This window comes from Anthonomus grandis, chromosome 4 (genome assembly GCF_022605725.1).
Source record: "Anthonomus grandis grandis chromosome 4, icAntGran1.3, whole genome shotgun sequence".
In the NCBI taxonomy this organism is placed as follows: Eukaryota; Metazoa; Arthropoda; class Insecta; order Coleoptera; family Curculionidae; genus Anthonomus; species Anthonomus grandis.
The window spans coordinates 16,983,843-16,999,861 of record NC_065549.1 but is presented as its reverse complement, the minus strand read 5'-3'; the positions used below and the strand labels follow the sequence as shown (position 1 = coordinate 16,999,861).

Here is a 16,019-nt window from a genome sequence, read left to right as displayed (position 1 = left end):
AGTTCCTTACAAAACTTTGCATTTTCTTGTTTGCTAAAAATTTTACCCGAGCAATTAAAGTAGCGAGAAATTCCTTGAGTCTGTAATGGGACTCAGAAACCTTTGCTTCTCGGTGAGATCACAGTGAAATGGAGTTAATAATATTCCTAAGTTCTATTTATTAATCGTATTGGATCTCACTAGAAGTCTAATTAGTATTCAGTACCTATTTATAGGACTAAGGGATATCCTTTAAATTTAAAAGATATAAAGGCTCTTATTGATGATTAATTATCTTACGTTTTCCAGATACCTAAAAAGCATGTTATGCTTATATGCCTTTTAAGTTTCTGAAATTTCATGATAAATGTTATAATAATACAAGTGAAACATCAAACAGTCGGTGCAATGCCACACCCACGAATGTGCAAAATTTTTGTTTTTCACCTAAGTACACCACTAATAATATCCCAGTCATTCCTTTATTCTGGCACAACCACGAATGTGATTCAAGGTTAGGAGATGGTGGGGAGATGTGCGCTTTCACGAAAGTCAGTCTGTATCGCACACTTGCAACTCGCGTGCATCGCGAATGTACCAATTCGTGTTTGTGGCGGTGTAAATTTTGCATTTGTTTTACATTCGTTTTCTCGTTTCTACTAAACATTTACCAGTTTTGTGTGTAAAAATAAACGCCCACACAGCTAAAATATTTAAAAACTTGAGACAGCCACGTCTGGATTCACCAGAAGAAGATGAACAGGAGGTAGGTACTTAGATGTTAATATGCCATTATGGAAATATTATTTTAGTGATAGAAATCAGCATTTTTATTATTTATTATTATTTAAAAAAAATGCAGTAAACGCGAAAGCTAAAATTTTTCGGGGGAAATTGCATAAAAAAATAGTTTTTTTGCGTTTTCTGCAAAATTAAAAAAAAAAATATGCGAGGTACTGCACTTTAGATGTCCCTTTGGCAACTAGTTTAAATATAAAGTTTGATATTTTTTTCAGTATTTGAAATTCCAGATTCATTTTACTAATGTAGGTTTTTTCTGTTAGATTCCAAAGAAAAGTAATGACGAATGCGACAACAAACAAAAAAATGGACCCGGAACATCAAACGTTTTTGCTTCTATACCAAATAATGAAAGAATACTGCGTCCAACGGTTTTAGGGAACCATCTAGAAGGTACTGCTTTTTTATCATAAAATTTTACATTACTGATAAATACAACAAAGAAATTTTCCGAAAATCGATAAGAAATAATAACATTTTTGACAACATATTTGAAAGAAAAAGTCAATATTTCCTCCAACTTGATTGTTGCCTGGCAACCGAAAATAACAGTAAGGAAATATTCATTTCTGTACTGTAAGGAAATGTTATTTCCATACAGTAAACTTTAGAACATAAATGCGAACAGGGTTTTTCCTAAACAATTTTATTTTTAAAACTTTCAGCACAAACAAGGTTAACATTATATTATATTTTAAAATTATTACTTATTATTTATTATATTTACTGTTATTTGACAATTAGTACAAGTATGGAAAACTGGAAGAACTTGGGAACTAATAGCATTATTTTGTCGAATATTTTCCAAACTAATAATTTTATTTGTATGACAATAACTAATATTAGGCGATACTGCAGTATTAGAAATATTTGATTTACTTTCTTGATTTTTTTCTGCTGTGAAAATTTTATTTGCCACTTCTTCCTTATTAGTAAGAGACTCTTCTATATATCCTTCAGGGACGTTTGTTGATTTTCATTCAGCCAGTCTCTTTAAACTAGTAATATCTCCACCAGAATCAACAAGCATTGTGGCAGAAGACCGGCGAAAACAGCGGCCGGTATATTCTTTTGAGTTTGGCAAATTCAAATAACTGGCCACTATTTTAGGCATGTTTCTAAATTGGTGAATTCCTACTACTTGTCTACAACCTTTTTTATTTTGGTACTTAAAAAAAAACCGAGTGGTATTCATGTCTCTTGGTCTTAAAGAGACATACTTGCGGTATGGATTTAAGTACATTTCGTTTACTATAAATGATCTTGATGTATTAGTTTTTGAATCCGGTATGGTAACTAAAAGTTTAGATAGTAGGTCTTGTATATCTTGTACAGTTATTTTAACCAGCTCGTCCATTCTGCAAGCTCCGGAAATTCCAAATATTACAGCTACCTACAACAATAAATAAGCATGTAAAGAATCCAAATATAATTTGAAGTTTTGTAAGTTACCTTAATCATTAAATATTTCTTATCTAACGCTTCCTGAATAAATTTGTTTATTTCTTCTTTAGTAAAAATCTTGGATTTTTTTGGCTTAGAGGTATGTGCTTGACGTTTCAGGAATGCCCGAAGTTTTGAATATTTAGATATATCCACATCATGTCTAATTGCAAGGGTTGCCTTCAGCATTGAATAATTGGCCTATAAAGTTGAAGATTTCATCTTGGAACTAAGCTCCAAGAAGTATGCCATTACAACATTTTCCGAGAAAGAAGTTACATTTTTATTCGTACGGTAGTCCATGAAGCGGTTGTATGCATAGTTATACTTATTTCTAGATTTTACTGGTAACAATTCCAATGATGCAGCATTCACTGCCTCCGTGAGTTCTGGGGAGGTTCCAGAAATGGAACACTCATCATCACTCATCATTTTACACGTTACTTTGGCTTTTTAAAACGTTAAAAAATCAACACTTTGGAAATACGCCACAAATAAACTTTTCACTCGTCAAGTTTGACAATTTAAAATTATGTACTTCGTTTCCATATTTACGAAACAATGTTTCATGGCTTCTTTTATTTAAGGGAAAAATAATAATGTCGATTTGAAATTTTTAACATGATTAGTAATAATTTACCGTAATTTTAATGATTCCCGATTTTCGGAAAAATTGTATGTAGACCTCGTAGGAAAAGCCACATTCCCGGACTCCGTATTCCCAGTCTCGGCTTGCGCCTCGACTGGCAATTTTTACGATCGCCCGGGAATGTTAAGCTTTTCCTACTAGGTATACAATATACTATTGTTTTAGCACAATCTTTAGTAGATATTTCGGGCACCTCCAGTAGGGAACCCACGTTGGATAGCGAACTAGCTTCGAGTAACCTTTCGGACTTTTCATCAGATAACTATAATCCCGAAGAGGAATTAACTTCTAGCAGTTCTTCCTACTCTTCTTGTTCGAGCTCTAGCGATACATCTAAATCATAGGATCAAAATGAAATTAAAGAAAATATATTAAGTAAGTTATTTAGAATGGTGTGACGCAAACATACAAATATTCTAAAGCTATTTTTCTTTTTTATAAGGTGAGTGCCCTAAGAGGAAGAAGAAAAGCATAAACGATTGGAAGAAAAACATAAAGAAACAAAAAAGGTTAAAAGGAGAGTCTTATGTCTGTTCTAGAAATAAAGAGAGACCAGCACGTCCCATGTTACCATCCCTATGTTTTGGTAAAGCAAACCACCAATGTGATACTTTTATCAACGAAGAAAATCGACTCAAAATTTACAATGAATTCCCTCAAATGATTTCGGTTGATGATCAGCGAGTTTTCTTAAATAGTCATATTGATAAACAAAAGAAAAAGAGAGTGACTAGAAACATTGAAAATTCAAGAAGAACGTTTACCATGAATTACTCTTTTACCGTCAATGGGGAAAAAAGACAAGTATGCCGGGCTTCTTTTGTGGCTACACTCAATGTTACAGATGCATTTATGCGCGGAGCTGTGGCAAAGCTTTCTTCCAGCGGCATAGTTGAAAAAGAAAATCGTGGAAAACGTGTCCCACAAAATAAATTAAAACATGATTATAAACTGCTGATTCGTAAGCACATTCTTTCATTTACAGCCGTGGAGTCCCATTATTGTAGAGCCTTTAGTACCAAAAGGATTCTTCACTAAACGTCTCTATTATGCACAAATTGTACAAATCAAAGTGCTCAGAATTAAATGTCCATCCAGTTTTTTTCGAAAAATATCGACGACTGTTTAAAAGTTATAACTTGGAGTTTCATAAACCCAAAAAGGACCAGTGTAAAAAGTGCTTAAAATATACGAATATGACAGAGGAGGAAAAAAAGGCACATGAAGAGGTTCATTGCGAACACACGCTAAGAAAAAAATTAGCTCGTGAGACTCGAGATGAAGACAAAGAAATTGCAAAAAATAATTCAGAGGTACTATCATTCAACTTTGACCTTGAGGCAGTGCTAACGACTCCAAAAGGTCCAACAGGACAAATATTTTACCTACGAAAATTGGCGGTTCTCAACCTGACTGTCTACAATTTAGGAAATCAGGACGGAATCTGTTACCTTTGGGATGAAACCCAAGGAAAAAGGGGGTCAAACGAGATATCCTCGTGTATTTATAATTACATAATCAATCAACAAAACATTACTGAAGTTCGAATGATGTCGGACGGGTGTGGCGGCCAACAAAAAAATTCACATTTTGCTGCTATGTGCTTGAAACTTCTTACGGATCATACCAATTTAAAGACTATTGATCACAAGTTTTTTGAAACAGGACAGACCGAGATGGAGTGTGATTCACTCCACTCGAAAATCGAACAAAAATCAAAATATGCTCCTGTTTATTCACCCGAAGGTTGGGCTCAGATAGGAATAGGGATAAGAAGTGCTCCACCACAGCCTTTTGAAGTCAGATTCATGGTGTTTGATGACGTCTTTAATTTCAAGTCTTTTGGAATACAAAATTATAAATTGAACCAAATTTCCTGGCAACAAGTTTTTTTTTATACATTAAAACCATAAAAAAAATTTTGGAGATGAATTTCAACAAGTAGACAGCATGTAAAGCCGTGGACGACCCAAAAACGTTGACTTGAAGAAAGCCTATGATAAGCAGTTGCCAATTGTGATTGCCAAATATAAAGATCTTCAGAAAATGTGCAATGACTTAACCATTCCAAAGAACTATCATAACTTTTATAATTCCATAAATGCTGATAAAAATATAAGAGACAATTTACCGGAGCCAAACGAAAGCGAAGATTCAGATGAAAACTAAATTATTCTAAAATATGATTTAAGTGTTTTACTACATTATTATTTCATTGAAATTATTATATTTATTATTAATATTATTTCTTTGAAATTAATTGAAAGTTTAAAAGTAAGATAATCTGCTAACGCTCATTTTGCACATTCGTGGGTGTGGCATTGCACCGACGAAACGCATTCTTAAAGTTTAAAGATTTATGAGCAATATGCGTCAGTTTGGTGACTTAGATGTTGAGTTCCTCAGGTAGACAAGATCTGAGTAACACATGCGCTCCCTCATTGAAAACATTGAAAAGCTAGAATTAGCATTGCCGTGGAACTATGAGCAGCTTGTTTGCTTGCAACATCTCTGATGCAATGATGCCAAATGCTTATGTATAAACGGCAAAAAAACACTGTATAATATCATAAAAATTTGTCAATTATTTTGACAGGCGAAAACAATACTACTGTGCTCCTTTAAAAAATACTAAGCTTTTCTTTTTAAATAAAATATGATAAGAGAATTAATAAAAAAGTCAATATTTAAAGTTAATAAAAATGTTAATAATTTTTTTTTGGTTTGAAGATGTTATTCTTGCTCTACTTCTACTCTGCTCTTCTCTTCTCTAACTTCTCTACTTCTACTCTTGCTCTATCTACTTCTCCATCTTATTTTTAATTCAAAATCCAACACAAATTGTGTTAATATATAGCTAAAAATTTCCTCTTTTGAAAATGTATGTAAGCTTGACAACAGAGAATCGGAGAATATTTTAGTAAAATAAACACTCTCTTGCTCCTGGGCACATGTTGAACTTAAACAAACTTGTTTAAACTTTACCGATTCTAGTTTTTTAATGTTCTAAGACTCATTTTGACGCCCACGTCAGTATGACTTAACAGATTTTTTTTTTCATCTAGTATGTTACCTCGTTGGGTTTTCCTTGTTCATTATATTTATTGCGTCCTATATTTTTATCGTTGAATTTACTATTTTATTTAAGTTTTAATAGGTGAACCTTCCAAAATATTCAAATAGGAGATGCAGACAAAAGTAATGGACAAAGTCACAGGAGTTGGAAATCTGCCAGCAATCTGCCATTCAAAAAATTCTGGACCAACTTATTACTAAGCATCTAGTCTATAGGTTGGAAAATCCTCGCTGAGTAACATTGTTTTTGTTCTAACCGAATTGTTTTATTTTGTAATTATTGCGTTTTGTCTATAACTGCTTTTACTAGGCGGAATACTTGTTTGACTTACCTAAGACAACTTTCTCGAGCTCATAAAAATCAATTTGCGGTCTTGCCAAACTTTCCTACCTGAGTAAGTATGAACCATAAGTCAGAAAAAAATATGTGATAATACGAGGGTCTCCCATGATGTAATGTCATTATTTTTCTCCTTAGTGCTTGATATTATTTTATATTCTATATTATTATTCTTATGTGTCTCATTACTTAAAAGAGATCCCTAAATACTATAGTAATTAGTATAGAGTTTTGAAATTAAACTAAATACTTCGCCATATTAAAAACAGTTCTTATATCCTCAGAATAGTTAAAAACAATAAAGTTCTAAAAGTTAGTTCTGGAAACGATGAAAGCCCTAAAGCGCTAAACCTAATCTTTTAAATTCGGTAAACTTTTCGTGTAAGCACGGGCATATGGAAGCCAAACTTTCCTATTATTCGAAACAATGCACAACGATTACCTTAGTATCTTTTAAACTTAAGCCATGTACTATTCGGTTTGCCCTTCTCGTATTTGTAGCATCTTTTTACAACGTAAACGACTCTATTTTTGCACAAAATAGTACAAAAAGTTTTTTTATTTTTTTTATTTCGCTTATACAAGTTTCCATTTGTTACTCTCACAAAGCATCGAATTCCCTTTATCCCAAGTTTGTTAAAACCTCTATCGCATAGGGGAATTCAATTTTAAAATACCGATCTAATTCAAGACGTACAAAGAAGGAGTCTCTGTACTTGTTTGTCGAAACATTGTCTCTAGAAGAAAAACGAAAAAAAATAGAAAAACAGGAGACAGTTTTTTTTGGGATTCTTTTTACTATGTTATGGAGGTGTTTTCTTGTTTTGTATTGTCCTTTGCGTTATTTTTTGTACAAAGGCTTATAGAATAAGTTAAAGTCTTATCAATATGAAATGTTTAATAAGAAGATCTAGATCACTAAAAGTATTATAAAAACTTGAGCTTTTCTAATAATGTCGAATTTATTAACTTAATGGTATTTAAGAAAAATTCCTCGACTATACTAAGATTTTCAGAAATTGGTTCGTTCTTTTTTAAAAATATTAAACTTATTTGCCTTGTACCAAAAATATTTGCCTTTTTTCAAAGAGATTTCTTTAAAATCTTAAAAATAACATTTTAAAATTTATTTCAAATGGTATTGATTAATCGAGTGTTTAGCAGAATTCCTTAACGGTCTTCTAACTTCTCGTATAGAACAAAAGACGTCTTAATATCAGGAAATGGTTATTAAAAATAAAACGTTCTTATAATTTTTGGCCTGAATTCAACAAATACTCATTGTACAAAAGTAATATCAGGTCACAAAGACCTGAAGTTTTTGACTGGGAAAAAGTATAGTGCAATTTTTTTTCTCATAGTGGAATTTCATTACTTGATCTAGCATTTAAAAGATTAAATAAAATCAGTGGATAAGATTTCATCCTTCGTTGTTTACAATCTAAATCGCTTACACTGTGCTTAAAAAGACAAAATTAATAGGTTTTACCTCATAAATCATTTTTCTGTATCCTGACTCACGGAATATCCCGACTAAACCATCCTTTTATTAAATAATAATTTAGATAAGGATACACCATCAAAGATGTTGATGAACGATTAGATTTTTAAAGCCTATCTAAACGCTAAAGAATTCCAATCCCTTCATTTCATTTCTAGACAATCAAAAGAAAATTTTTAACATAATTTTTAAAGGTAAAATCATAATTACATTTAAGCATAATTTATCCAAGTTATGCAAAATAAATGCTCTCTTTTATTTTTATTTATAGCACTTAATATTAGTCGTATAATATTAAACCAATGAAAACAAGGCGTCTTTTATCCTGATTTGGTGTTTAAGGTAAGACAAATGTATAAGTAACTTTACAAGTAAAGATCCTTCAAGGAGAATAACTGTTCAATTTGAAAACTTTAATTACCCTAGTTCTGCAATATTCTTAATAAGTAAATAAGATGTTGTAAAAGATCTTTTGTAACTTCAGAGACTCACACCCAAAGTTTGTTAACGCTATTTTTATACAGGGTATTTCATTTAAGAGGAAAGATGGTATATAACTCATAGTATTTCAGCTCGTACAAATCGCAGTAAAAAATAATTGCATAAAAAAGAAAACAATAACGTCATTAATATTACGTTTTTTAAATAGAAGACCCTATTTCTTATTACATTGAATTCTATGGTCAATTTTAGTTTGTTTTTAATAAGTGTACCTATCTTCAACTTTTTATGAGTTATCGTTGCCCCAAAAGATTTTATCTGTTTAATAAAAAAATACAGCAAGGAAATTTATTTAGCACTGCCTAATTATGACATATAAGGAAACATTTTTCTCTAAATTATTTATCACGGTAAACACTACAAATATTAATGCTGTGTTATAAGTTACAAAAAGTTGCAAACAAAAAGATTGGGACTATTGGCTGGACAAGCAATGGCGCGATTTCTGCCTATTAAATATTATTAATCCAAATTCAATTTCTATATTTCTATGTTTCTATGTAGTTTTTTTCGGAAGTTTTTAATTTAATTTTAAAGAAAAATTGTTCTACCATCGACCAGCTAGAGGTTCAGTAGAAACTATCGGACCCACAATTTCATTATTCTTTATACCACACAAAACATGAATAGAACTTCTTCCTTGAAATTCTTGAGGCTCAAAATATACTGGGATTTCTTGCAGTCCAGTGATGTGTATAAATATATAATTACGAGGTAGGAAGTGTGGCCTTGTTTGTCCAAAAAATTAAAACAAAATCACTGTTGCGAATTATAGTTTGAGGCACAAATTGAAAGCGATTTTTTTTCTTTTTAAAGGCTGAAGCGGAATTTTGCGAAAAAGTCTTAATTGATTAAATTTTTCTGTGAACGGTTTCTAGGCTAAGCATTCGCCATAAAAAAAGACAGTCATACTAAGTGACCCGAACTGCATGCCAAATTAACCTGGTATGATTCCTTTTCTTGTAAAATACAGGGAATGTAAAAAAAGTCGTGTTTCCTCTTTAAGAATATCCTGTACATTCCTATATTATGTTTTTTCTTACTGGTGACATAGCAAATTTTACTAATATTGAAAAAGTATAAATAAAATACCGAACAGATTACGGTAAGTATAAATTAAATAACGACCTCAAAAATTCCGCTGTTCGAACACGGGCAGTTTTTGAAACTCAAACTACCATAAATCTAAATAAATAGACAAGGGGCAAGACGAGTCGAAACAAATGGGGACCTTTTAACTATAAAACCGCCAAACCATTTATTTCCAACTGAAATCTGGCTTAGCCAGAAAACGGCGTTGTGGTTTTTCTTTATTGAAATATATTTATAAAAAGTGACATCAAAATCCGATAAACCGGTAGAAAATAGAAATTGTATTAAGTAAGATACAGATATATATATATTTAATAAATTACTAAATTTATTATAGGCTTCTTTTAAATACCGTGCAAAAAGAAAGAAGGGCTTCCTTTTGACTTATTTTAGAGTTTTCTAAGAAAATGCTTTATTACTCATCTACAACTTTAAAATGTAGGTTATCTATTTAGATGCTTAACACTAGCCGAAATCTAGAAAGCGATATTTTTTCTTGCAATCTCACCTCTCCTTTAAGTTTAATAAGCTACCCAATGACAAAAGTTGTGATAATTTGAACCAGTTCAAGCGGCACCTGAGAGTATTCTTTTGAATAAATGTCGAAATATTGTGAAATCTATTTTATTCGTCAGTGTTGTTGTAATATTTTGTAGCCGTTGTATATGTAAAATTTTAACTTTCATTTTAAGCTCACAATTTTATCTTTACTATTTTATATTTACAATTTTACATTTACCACTTTATATTAGCAATTAATTTTAATTTGGAATTGTATTTATAATTTTAAACTTTTTTATCTTTACCATTTTTAATCTAGGTTAGTTTTTATCACTTTTTAATGTTTAGTTTTTCGTGCTTCTCAAGTGTTTTGTATTTTTTTCTCTTTGCAGCCTTAAGTATTTTATATTTTGTATATTTTGTATACTTTTTTGATACCAGTTTTTTGTATGTAGCTATTATGCTAAATAAACGATATTTTTCTTATTCTTCACCCTCTGATCTTTTTAGCGTCCAGTTATGTTCTCGAAATTTTATTTTTTACAAGAGAAGCATGAACAGAGGCTAGCATATTACCAATGTGTAACAAAATAACTTTTAGATTTCTTTTACTGGAGTCAATAAAAAGTCTCCATTCTTCCTTTTCGTAAGAGGTAGCTCCTAGCTTTATAACTACTTCAGGTATATTGTTACAATATACTAAGAATCCTTCTTGAACAAAATATGGGCTTAGATCTTTTTCTCGATTTCTGCAGAAACTGGTTAATTTTCCTAGAGCCAGCAAATTTTTGTCACGAAGTCTGGCTAGAAGTTCTGAGGCATCTTTGGGAAGATTAAGATCTCTTACTAAATCATTTAATTCCATTTCATTAAATTCTCACCTTCGTTCGGTTTCAGAAGTGAAGTCGACGTCAGTGGAGGCAACTACAGACTGCTCCGAAACAGATGTTAACACATTTTCAATTTCCTTAGGTGGAACAGGTATGGGTACACCAGAACCAACCTTTTTATTCTTGCCATTAAAACCTTTTAAATCGAAGGAACAAAAGTAGCAATCATCAGTATGGTTTTTTGGCTCACGCCACATTATAGGAACCCCGAAACTCAATGACTTTTTTGTACCGTTTATCCAATTCCTAAACACGTTCACTGCCACCACGGTCTATGAGATCGAGAAAAAAGTGTTCCAACTAAAAAAAATTGGTCTTATAGACCGAGATAGAATGAGATAGAGAATGATATAGACCGAGCTCGTTCATGCACACGCTCTCAAGCGCCGCCGGTCTTTTCTCTTATGGAAGTAGGCATGAAAATAGACCGAGCCGGCCTGTGGGAAAGGTTCGCACATACCAGTTTACGTTTTTTTTTGTCTAATAAATATATTTTAATATTAACTTATGTTTTTTTTTATATACAAATTATTTTATTGGCATATTTCGTAAAAAACTGCATTATAAAATCACTTAAATAGTTGTCAACAAAAATATATTTTGGATAAAGAAGGAACAAGTTAAAAAGATCAAAATCGAAAAACATCGAAACTAAAAAAAATCATATTCTCTAGAAATTCGAAAGCGTTAAAGAAAAATTGTACAACAGATTAAAGACTGACTAAATCCTGTGAACTATGTTAAAGCATTCTAAACATAAATTTGGTTCATTAGGACAAGATTGGCAATAGGTTCTCACTTTTTTTAGGTTTTTTGCGAGCTTCCATCCACTTTCTGACTTTACCTTTTCGTAACATTTGGTACATGGTCGCCTCTTGTTGTACGGGAGAGTTCCAATTTCATGTCATTTTCGGATTCTTTGTGTATCAGATTCAACATTATGAGCAAGAAAGGATTCACATAACTTGTAGGTTATCCGTTTGCGAAAGTCAACAATTGGCATATTTTCTTTCGTCACCTGTTTGTATATTTACTAAAGCAGTATTCAAAATTATTTCAAACGCTAATTTGCGGTACCACTTCAACGATTTCCTTAGTGGTGATTGATATGCTGTCATTTGATCAGACAAGTCAACGGCAGATTTTCCAGCTTTGTATTCTACAACCATTTGTGGCTTATGTTTGAAATTACCCATGCGATTTTGCGTGAGTACCATGGAGTCTGAATGTTTTGTGGACAATAAAAGGACATCGCGCTTGTCACGCCATTTTAGAACAGATATGCCTTGTGCATTTTCTCTAATGACGTGTTCACCAATCTTCAGTTTTTTGACTTCCTTAGGTAAACTCTTATGGTTTTTTCTAAGTGTACCTAGAAGGTGTGTTTGCTTCTCTAATAGTTTAGAAGCCAGCTCCACATTAGTGAACCAGTTGTCGGTGACAGCAGTTCGGCCGCAGTTTAAAATTGGCTGACATAGGTTCATTACCACATTTGTAGGTGTAGTTTTGGTTAGTTTCAAATTTTTCCCTGCATATATTTGCATGCTGTATGTAAAACCGTCATTGCTACATAACTTAAACAACTTGATTCCGTATCGGTGGCCCTTGTTTTTTATATACTGCTTCATTACAAGTCTTTCTCTAAATGGAATTAAAGATTCATCTATACAAACAGTTTCTGAAGGGTTGTATAAACTCTGAATATTTTTCTGTACCTTGTTCAATACTAGTTGTACTTTATGTAACCGATCGTTATTACTGTTATCTTCATTGTTTGAAAAATGAACCATACGGAGAAGAAGTTCAAAACGATTACGGCTCATGCATTCTGTGGGAATTGCAATTTTGAACATTTTTTCTTTGCTCCAGTAACATGAAATACTTGGCATTTTCACAATACCCATGTAGGAAACAAGACGAAAGAATCGTTTTATTTCAAACTTATCTGTTGGCGTCCAGTCATGTAATCGTGATTGCCTGGATGTATCATTTCTTATACATATTGTTTGGGTCGCATACAAATTTGTTTCATCCGCTACATATGCGAAAAAATCGTCATCGATCAGTGAGAAATAAAAGTCTTCTGGATTTGATTGATGCATCAAGGCAGCAAATTCAGAAATTACACCTTCATTCTCAGCAAACCGGATAAGATTGGGCTGGTTCCCCATTGGCAATGTCCATATATCATCACCAATCTTATCTGGCATGGATACGTCATGTTGTGTTAGGGATTCGGCATCTGATTGGTATCCCCCTCCATCAATTTCTAATTCAGCGGAAGATGTTGATTGTAACACTCTAGTCGTGTATGTCGTTAGTTGAAAACTTGATGCCTGAGCCCCAGTCTCTAGTTCAGCGTGGATGGATGACGGCAAACTTCCGATTGGACGCAGGTTTGCTTTCGAAGAATCGACGTAAATTTCTTTTTCAGATTCAGAATCGGAAGTACAAGCATTACTGTCAAAATCAGGATCATTTATCGAATCATCTGCAAGAAAAAGCTGTTCTAGTAACTCTAAAGTATGAAAAAAAAAACAATTTTACCTGAATCAAAATCCGATTCTTTAGCAGACAAGTCAATATTTGTAGCTATAGCCTCTAACTCAGCATTAGTTATTGATCTCTTTCTTTTATAAGACCTTATTCTTCCGAATAAAACAAAACATAATATAAACTCGTAAATATTACAACAACATGCACAGTGAACGGAGCGGGCAAACAAACTAATTCACGAACAATAAAAAACACAAACAAGTCAGCGCAAGTCAAGACGGACCGCGGTATCAGACCGAGGGTCCCAAATCGATGTCGAGATTCGTTTGCGCCGACTCGGTCTATAGGACCCTGAGGGAAAACAACAACTTTTGAAGGCTCTATGGGATATTTTTCAACATTTTCGCTAGAATTTCTTTAGTTATGCAGTACTATATTTATTGACAACATTGGCCTGTAGGACAAAATTTCAAAAAATCCATATGGCCTGCTGGGCAAAACATGCACATATAGCTCCGGCAGTGAACGTGTAGCTTCTACACAAACCCTACATACAATGTGTGGTGCCCAAGATTTGTCTTGATCTCCTAGTTTCACTCCAAAGTAGGCATAATACGCATTACGCACAAATGAGGTTATATTCTGTTTCTGTTTTGTAACCACAAAACTACCACAAATATAACCAAAATAATCTGCTTTATTAATACAGTGTCTCCTTTCCATGGCTCAAAAAAAACACAGCGATTACGGAGCACGGCAAAACACTCACTCGAACTGTTAAACAATGACTGGTTTTTACGATTTTTGTTTTTACGCCAGTTAGCAAATATTACAATGTTGCCACAATTCAGTATTTTAATCAAATGTTTTTCAAATATTGGTTTTTGTCATATTTATGCTAAAAAACTTTTTGCAGAATTTTATATACATATACTATTTTCTTATAAAATAAGGAATTTTATTAAGATATCAGTTTGTGAAAAATAAGGATGTGATAGGACAAAACTAAGGTCAGTTTCGGATTTAGAAGGTCAAAATTAGTTAAGAAGAGTTGATTCAAAAACATCAATTTTCCTGTAGACCTGTGTTATTATTTCCTAGTTTATTGCATTTTTTACGTCTGCACCTATGATAGTCTCTATTTCTTGTCTATTTTCCCGCAGTATCTGTACAATTTTCTATTACGCGTCTATTGTGCATCTCTCTTTCCGGAACCTATACTGGTTATGAATTAGGTCCTCATTTCTTTCAAAGTCCTCGGCAAGTGTAGCGATTATAATTTGTAAAAATAAAGAAATAAAACCTAACCTAATTCAACTCGATCCAGCCCCAATCAACCGCTACTCTATTCAGCATACAATTGAGATATTCGCCTAGGTCTCATTCAACAACAATTCAATTTGAATGTCTTATTCCCCTAACGCTCATGCAACAAAATTTCAATCTCAATTTGATTGTCTAATATATCTAGGTAATATCTAATATAAATAGTGTGAAATGATAAAACAAGTTACTATAAAGTACTTGTATAAGAAAATCGAGAGCGAAATAAAACTTGAACCAAAATAGACCCCTGGCCTGAAACCTTTATATACTAAAATAATATCTAAGAAATGAAATCTAAAAAAATAGCTTCACAATCTGGCAACCAATGATGTATTTATTAGCTAGATTCTCCTAAAGAGGTTATGTTAACAATGTCACGATTAATTATTAATGTCAACGTTCCAAAATTAAACACGATAATTTGGTCAACGATGTTAAAAAGGTTTTTTTCTGTTATCTTTTATTCATATAATGTAGGCATAACTTTACGGAGCTAAAAAATGTACAATCATCTGCCTTTGGAAATTAAATCTTTGACATCTTTTCTTCGATTTCGCAATGCTTTGAAATCATATTTACTGGAGAGAGCTTTATATGCAGTAGATTACTTTTTTTTAATATTAATTTTTGAGTATCATGTAATTTTTTTACGATGTAGAATAGCAATTTTTTGTATTGCTAAATTTCTATAAAATTTTTTATGACTTTTTAAACATTGTATTAATGTTTTTGTTACTTTTTTTACTTTTTTTATTTTACTTTCTTGTTACTATTTTTATTTACTTTCCTATTTTCTTACTTTTTACATTTAGTATAAGAAATATGACCAGGTACATTTATGTCTTTTGTACCCAGTTTCGTATATATTTATTTAGTACTTGTATTTTGGTTTCTATATTTGTGTACTTTGCTTTTTATGTATAGCTTTGTCTACAAAATTTCTTAAATTTTTTTACAATAAGGCATATTTGATTAATTGAACATAAAAATATTTTAGATCAATATCAAAGTGATTAGCATGTGACAATATTATAGTACATTTTTCTTATTTGTGTCTATAAGTAAATATAGACGAGAATACGCAAATAGTCGTTTATATACATACAACATAAATTTCCATTTTTTTGTTAAAAAGTTTATTCATCCTTATTTATTTTTGTCCAAAAATTTTTAATATAATAGATTTAAAGTGAGCTTTCTGAATATACAAAAAAAAAATAAAAAAATTAATTGGATGGTAAAATGCTCAAGCAACTCCGAAAACTCCTCCTGAAAATTAATTTTTATAATTCCATGAAGATTTTCTTCTGCCTGTAGATAGTGAAAATTAATAACAAAACTAGAAATAAAACCTCTCAATCAAAGTAAACTATTAGGATCTGCAAAAAAATAATACCTAAAGGAAAAAACGCTGTTGCCTCCGTT

At 32.0% G+C, this 16,019-nt stretch overlaps 1 protein-coding gene and 2 long non-coding RNA genes across 6 annotated transcripts in view; 1 reads left to right on the top strand and 2 right to left on the bottom strand.

Annotated features, from left to right (window-relative positions):
• LOC126734915 (uncharacterized) overlaps window positions 1–16,019 on the bottom strand; it is a 401,529-nt gene that overhangs the window by 54,409 nt on the left and 331,101 nt on the right. The gene's annotated exons all lie outside the window — the stretch shown is intronic.
• LOC126734919 (uncharacterized) lies at window positions 573–5,064 on the top strand. The gene is made up of 4 exons (XR_007660206.1): window positions 573–745; window positions 1,044–1,173; window positions 3,038–3,247; window positions 3,315–5,064. It is a non-coding gene; the product is annotated as an uncharacterized LOC126734919 (long non-coding RNA).
• On the bottom strand, window positions 1,411–2,717 carry LOC126734921 (uncharacterized). Its single transcript, XR_007660208.1, has 2 exons — window positions 2,233–2,717; window positions 1,411–2,173 (listed from the first exon to the last, which is right to left on the bottom strand). It is a non-coding gene; the product is annotated as an uncharacterized LOC126734921 (long non-coding RNA).